This window comes from Haemaphysalis longicornis, unplaced genomic scaffold, assembly GCF_048455015.1.
Source record: "Haemaphysalis longicornis isolate Haplotype H1 unplaced genomic scaffold, Haemaphysalis longicornis Haplotype H1 scaffold_6, whole genome shotgun sequence".
NCBI classification, from domain to species: Eukaryota; Metazoa; Arthropoda; class Arachnida; order Ixodida; family Ixodidae; genus Haemaphysalis; species Haemaphysalis longicornis.
Window position 1 is genome coordinate 31105100 of NW_027526407.1, and position 6416 is coordinate 31111515.

The following is a 6416-nucleotide window of genomic DNA, read 5'->3' on the forward strand; positions in this document are numbered from 1 at the left end:
GTCGGGCCCCGCTACCGGCCGCCGTAGCGTTAGCGGACGGAGCCAGGTATGCTAAATCTCTCTAGGCACACAAGCCCGAACGCTCGGAAAATGTGACAGTGCGAGGTAGGAATGCCCCGACTGCGCAAGTCCTTTTTTTTTTTTGCGGCTGGGTACGTTCCCTGGCTTGCCGAATAAGAGTTTTTTTCTCTCTCTCTCTCTGGGTCTGTCTTCCCCCGATGTCGTCTCGGGAAAGGGAAGAGGGAACGAAGGCGGTGGCGGCCTCCTCCTTCTTTTGCATTTTGCTGCGGTTGCTGCTGTTTGGCGAGTTGTCCCGCACCTTTCGGAGATCACTGTTTCTCTCGGAGATGACCATCGCGAGCGCTTTGTTGGAGTCCGTTCAGAGAGCCTTGGAATTGTTACCTTCAAAGTTCTTGTGGTACGTGCGCGCGGTTCTTCTTTTGCGTGCGTGTTGTGCATGGTGTGCGAAGGCGCAGCGTACTGCTGGAATTTTCTAGTTGTGCAGCCTCGAGAATATCGAGACCAGAGTCTTTAATTTCATTTCAAGGACGAAGAAACAGGCCAAGATAAGCGATTTTTTTTTTTTCACGGAAATAAAGCGTCCTGTTGCGTCGTCAGTGCGGAATTAGTTGTCATTCTTGAATGCGACGTTCGGTAAGTGACCGTCCGCCATAGGTGAGGTCTCAGAGCCCATATTTTTTATATCGAATTTTTCATATATCGAACTATTTCGCGATCCCCTTGGAGTTCGATATATCCGTGTTCGACTGTAGCGCTTTTGCGTGCACGGCGCTTTGACGAACATTGAACACAGCAGCATACACGACAAGTTCTATATTCTACCGACGTGTATGTGAGCATAGAACCCACTTGTATGGCTAAAGCAATAAGCTCACTATATGTCAACAAGGACTGTTCAGTAAACCTCAAAATAATCCGTAGAACATTTTCCGGGAGAAGATTAGAGTATTGAAATAATCTGAAGACGAAATCATAATTAGACCTTCTGTTGATGAACTTCAACTTTCCGGCCGTGCCTGTCACCACTTGACCGGCCGAACTCACCATTTGAAGCTCGTTGCGGTCACTATCAATCACTCTGAACATCCGTATTGCTCGCCCGTACCTTTCTAAGCGATTCGTATAGCACATGCAGCACCGGCCCAGCCTACTTTAGCGCCGCTGTTACCCTTTCCCGGCCCGCGTTGTATCGCCCTTTCTCAGAGCCCTCCTCCGACACTCCTCCTGCACTACTGTTTCCCTTTCCTGGCGCGTCAACTCGGCTCCACGCTCCAGGGCCCGGGTCCTTTCCTAGCACGCTTTCGAAGCATGGCGCAAATTCCACTATTTTGCAGAAGTCTGCTCACTTCACGACCAGTTTCTGCCCCGCACGAGGTCCTAGGAGAATAATGGTCTAAAATTTTAAGCCGCTCATATGACGGCGGATTACCGAGCGAAGCTGTTTCAGCTTCGTTGCGTTGCGCACATTCACGAAACAAAACACAATCGAATGGCAGGAGGGCAGCCCGTAACTTCTGCAACTTGCCTGCCGACGAAGTCCACGTGACCTGCGGCGTGAGCGGCGGTGTCACGTTCGTCACTCTTTCCCCTAGTCCCCCGCGTATTCCACGTGGTGTACCATGTGTGCCCCCCTCTCCCTTTGCGACTGAGGTCACCTCCTCCCTCTAGGCGACGCCTCACTCCATCCTCGTGCCTCGGCTTTTGCCGCATCACGCTCGCTGCCTTTTCGGCGCTATCAAAATATTAGGCCTCAGAATACAAGAAAACGGCTCAAACACCGAGGCGGTCAACGTCCTGGAGAGAAACGTAAACCAGACCATCAGGCTCATATCCAGGGTAACCAATCGACACCACGGCCTCAAAGAAAGCAATATAATAAGACTCATACAAGCATATATAATATCAAGAATTGCGTACACGACTCCCTTCTTGAAATTGAAAACAGAAGAAAAGACCAAGCTAAACAGCCTGATTAAAAGAGCGTACAAAAGGGCCATAGGAATACCGATCAGCACCTCAAATGAGAAGCTGGAGGCCCTTGGACTACACAATACGCTGGATGAGATAATCGAGGCCCAACAACTAGCACAGCACGAGAGACTCTCAAGAAGCAAAACAGGCAGATACATCCTAGACAAACTAAATATCAGAACCAGAACACAGCAGGAGGGACCCAAACAAGAAATGGACACAAGAATCAGAGAAACGTTCATCATAACCAGCATCCCAAGGAACATGCATCCAAATTACAACCAAGAAAGAAGACAGGAGAGAGCGAAGGCTCTCCACAAGAAATATGGTGAACTAGAAGGTACCCTATACACAGATACGGCCTTACAACAAGGACCTAAAAGAAAATCTATGCTATGTGTAGTCGTGGACAATGCGGGATCTATTGTGACAGCCTGCACGGTTATGACCAAATACCCGCAGATCGGAGAGGAGGCGGCAATAGCCCTCGCCATGGCTACCGGAAAGGCAAAAAGAATAATTAGTGATTCGAAGACAGCAATCCTAAACTTCTCACGAGGCTACATCTCGACAACAGCATACAGTATTATTAAAGACATAAAACGAGACCCTGAAGCCAAAACCGCACTAATATGGACTCCAGCGCACTCCGGAATGCCTGGCAATGAAGTCGCACATGAGGCTGCTCGAGATCTAGTCTACCGAGCCCCCCAACCACCTGCGGACACACTGCCAGATGAAACAGCGGATGACAGAGACCCACTCACAACATATAGAGAAATCTTGTACCACTACAGATGCAACAGGAAAAAGTACCCAGAGGCACACGGCAATCTGAATAGATCCCAGGCCATCGCCTGGCGACAAATACAGACAGGAACTTTCCCTAACCCACTTCTGTATAGCTACTACTACCCCGGGACAGTCAGCGACCTTTGCAAAGCATGCGGCCAAAGGGCAGACCTCAAACACATAATATGGGCATGCAGAGAAAAGCAAAAACACACACAAAGAATAAACATCTTTAATGAGGAGCAATGGGAGACGGCGCTGCTCAGCTCCGAAGAACTACTACAGCAACTACTGATCCAAGAAGCTGAAGAAGCCGCCAGGGGTCAAGGACTCCTGGCCGACGACTGAAAAGAAGGGCAGGGAAATCCCCCTCCTTCCCCTTCTGGCTTTCTGGAAAAAAAAATAAAGTTGTTTCTCTCTCTCTCTCTCGGCGGCTCGAATCAACGTCCAGATGCCAAAGGCCTGCGCCGCTACCTTCCACAAATAATTGATTGATTGTAGGGTCTAACGCGCCGACGTAACGCAGGCGATGAACCGAGACGTAGTGGAGGGCTCCGGATTAATTTTGACTACCTGTGCATCTTTAACGTGCGCCGAAATCTCGTACACACGGGCATTTGCATTTTTGCTTTTCGCTTCCATCAAAAAAGCGGCCGCCGCGGCCTGGAATCGAACCCGAGTCCTCGTGCTCAGCAGCGTAACCCCTTAGCCACTGAGCCAACGCGGTGGGTCCCTTCCACAAATAAAGTTTATTCCAATCTCGGCTGCCCCATTGTGACCTCTCTCCCTATCCAGATTTCTGCCCGCGGGCACCCACTGTTCGTAGAAATTTCCATGCTGCACCACCCGCCTTGGAAACCCATCGGCGCTGCAAAAAGGACGCATTGGTGCACCAGCATGGAGGACACTAAGCCGACATACCTTTAACCAAAGCCTTAAGTGTAGTTAGCTCCGTTTAAATACGAACGATGGTAAAAATGCGCTGGTCATTTAGGGTATTTTTACGAGCTGGTAGAGCTAAAAGTCAAACTCGCCCCTTGTCATTGTCGTTCAGTTTAAGAGCGCAAAATGGCAGTTACTTGCCGCTATTTCGAGAGACACTCTCATCAGCTTTCCGTGCGTTCAACATCGCCCCTTCCAGGGAAGCAGTATAGCTAGCATGTGGCCTCGCAATAGCCTAACACCCACCTAGCGCAGCGAGGACGTCGGGAGACTCACCTTGAAAATGCACGATTTTAAGCGGAGGTCCAGGCTCCTTTAGCGCCGGAGGAATCTTCACCCAAGACGCACACGGCCCACGGCCCACCGATCGAATTAGGTCTCGCGCGTCTCATCCCACGCACCACGCACGCGCTTCTTCATCCTCTTCTTTCCCTCAACCTCTGTTTGTAACAGTTAAGACCATTCGAGCCAAAGTTATTTTGATCAACCTGATGACTGAACCCTTATTTATGCTCTAAGATTCTTTAAGTTTACCGGGGAGAGCTGGTGATATCAACCCCCGTCAATTCCATTTTAATAAAAGCAACGGGCTTCGTTTGCCAATCCCAGGACTCCATCATGACGGGAGCAGTGGAGGGTGTGTTCCCATTCCTAAAAGAGGCAGGGCATTGAGAGAGAGAGAGAACAGACTTTATTTACAGATCCTGCGTGGGGTTGCCAACCGGCCGCGCAGGGCTCGGGGCTTCCCTTCTAATGCCCTAGTCTATTAAAAGTCCTAGGGCACTGGGCCTAGATCTCGGGGTGTGCTCCTGGCAGGGCGTCCGGTACTGGGGTCCCACGGCACCCGGTAACCGGGTCCTTGGTCCCCTTTCTCTTCTGCCTAGCCAGGGCCTCCTCGAGCCGCTGGATCGCCCATCTCTGTGATGATGAGTCTATGGAGCGCAACCAGCGTTCCACTTGCTCGGGGTACGTGGCATCCAGGGACTGCCCGTCCCCATCGCGCACTTCACCGCCGCACTTCATGATGTGGCCGAGTGTCGCTAGTTCCCTTTCACAGACGCTACACACTGGGTCTGCGAACACCTCGGGGCAGATGTGGCGCGCCAACGCCGGGGTTAGCACGCATTCCACTTGCATCTGACGAAGCATCACCGACTCCGCACGGGATAGTTCGTGGTGCGGGGCCGGGTACTCCATCCTCTCGCCCCTGAATCGCTTTAGGATCTCTCCGTAGTCCGTCAGGGGCTCGAGGTCTTCCTCGGCGTTGGTTTCGCCTGCGTCCGCGGAGAGGCTGGTGCTGGGTCCCGGCATCTGACGAGTTCACGGGCCGCCGCGTCCGCCTCCTCGTTGCGGTTGTCGACGCTCGGCAGCTCCCCCATGTGTGCGGGGAACCACTTGATAACGGTAGTCGGGCTAGCGGGGGTGCTCCCTGCAGCCCGCGAGGCCCTGGCGAGCCCCACAAGCCGCTCGGCATCCCGCCAGACCGTGCTCCTGGCGAAATTCTTTACCGCCGTCTTTGAGTCACTTAGCACCGTGCGGGTGCCCGGTACCCCCATCGCCAGGCCTATCGCCGCCTCCTCTGCCTGGCCGGGCGTACTGGCCCGCACGGTGCCTGCGTTGAGTAGATCCCCCGTAGATGCCTGGACGACTGCGACCGCGTAGGCGTCTCTCCTTCCAGGGTACTTGCCTACGTCCACGTACGCAGCGCCCCCGTCGTGTTGGTATTGCCTGGCCAGAGCTGCCGCCCTCGCCCTGCGTCGGTCCAGGTCCCTCTCCGGGTCCATGTTCTTGGGCAGCGGGAGCAGGGCATTGACACTGCGCGGTCCGGTGTCATGTCTCGGACGCAGGCGTGGATGAACGTCCATCACGGCAGATGGAGGCGGCTGCCGTCTATAATAGCCAATATCTCCACGTTATTTTCAAACAGCTCTGGAAATGCGTGGCTATCCCTTCTTGTAGCGGTTTGAAAGCCTGCGTGTAGGTGGGCGCGTTCACGTCACCGTCAATAGCAATCGCTAAATCAATCCGTGACGTCTGTTCTCATCGCCACTGCCCAAATAATATGAAACGTGAAATTCGGAAAGTAGACGTCGAAGGCATATTGGTCGTGCGTATAGACGTTTGCAGCTTCTAGCTTCCTCGCCCTGGGCGGATTTATTTTATCATGGGTCTGTGCTAGCGCCCATTTAATTAGAGCTGCTAGTGCGCAGAACAGCCTAATCGCGCATGCGCAGGACAGGCCCCAACATTCTGACATCTAATGGGGGCTTGGAGCATGAAAAAATCGTGCACACCTAAGTCTAATGATGCCGATGGTTTAACGCGAAGCTTTCTTGTGAGAGATTTATTGGTTGTTGCTTGAGCTTGAACTCTACTTGCAGACGATTTGGACTTTGACTCGTGGAGCTTTAACTTTGAACTCGCACGCAGTTTGAACTCCTGATCCCAGCGGCTTTGACCTTGGCCCTTCGCCATTTTATTTCGCTCGAAGAGACCTTCAAGTTCCCCCATCGTCGTTGTTAGACAGAGGGGTGCATGAATTTTCTCTCTGATTTTGCACGTCCATGCCCCCGTTTTTAAATTCGAACTGCTTCGGTCGTGTCGGGTTGGGGCAATCGGATAAACGTGGACTTCATAACGCGAGGGACCTCAGTTCCGACCAAGGGACGCGTTTTTTCAGTCACTTCACC